The following is a 1215-nucleotide window of genomic DNA, read 5'->3' as shown; positions in this document are numbered from 1 at the left end:
GTTGACTACAAAGTGGCCAATGAGGCAATCGTAATTCGATATAAAATCGATTATAAGCCGAGTACAGTACTTTAATTTTTTTTTAAAAATCACTTATATCATAAATTAATATCATACTACTACTACTACTACTACTACTACTACTACTACTACTACTACTACTACTACTACTACTACTACTACTACTACTACTACTACTACTACTACTACTGCCTCTACTACTACTACTACTGCCTCTACTACTACTACTAGTAACTGCTACTACTACGACTACTACTACTACTAACTACTACTACTACTACTACTACTACTACTACTACTACTACTAACTACTACTACGACTACTACTACTACTACTACTACTACTACTACTACTACTACTACTACTACTACTACTACTACTACTACTACTAACTACTACTACTACTACTACTACTACTACTACTACTACTACTACTACTACTACTACTACTACTACTACTACTACTACTACTACTACTGCTACTACTACTACTAACTACTACGACGACGACAAGTGCTTTACACGTGGCTCAAAACAAAGCTGCTCGAGTAATTTCGGGGACCAAAAGATATGATAGAAAACAAACAAACAAACAAACCCATTCCCTGTATAGGGTTCAAACGAATCGAATTCAAAGAAGCCTGCATAATCGACAAATGCCTACGTGAACAAGCTTCCGATTAAATTAAATCTTTCCAGGCGTCAACGTACCATCTAGAAGCCTTCGGTCTTTCCTTTCAACTCAACTCAAAATTAAACCGCTTACACCAAGAACAACATTTCCGACAGAGCTTTCTCAAATGCAGCTCAGAAGATAAATAAAAAAAGATCAAGAATTCCCTGTTTTCCACAATCAGAAATTCTCTCATCTTACTCTCAAGTTCAATTTAGAGGATTAACATTTTTGTTAAACCTTTTGTTTAAATAATGTAGTTTAATCATCATTGGTTAAACGCCTGGGCCTTGTCAACCTTCAAATCCGACGAAAACGAGCTAAACTATGTACTCTCCGTAAGATCTGCGACAAACGATTTGAAGTAGATTTTCCTGAAAACGTCAAGCACATCTCCAGACCGACTAGATAGAGGACACGCATATTATTATAGGATGACGATTCCCCCATCAAGATCAAACGTCCACCTTAGTTCCTTATATCCAACTTTTTTTTTTTTAATTGAGCTTTTATATAGCCC

Source organism: Berghia stephanieae, chromosome 7 (assembly GCF_034508935.2).
Source record: "Berghia stephanieae isolate SIO BIC M18660-M18661 chromosome 7, UCSD_Bste_1.3, whole genome shotgun sequence".
Taxonomy (NCBI): domain Eukaryota; kingdom Metazoa; phylum Mollusca; class Gastropoda; order Nudibranchia; family Aeolidiidae; genus Berghia; species Berghia stephanieae.
This window is presented reverse-complemented; position numbering follows the sequence as displayed.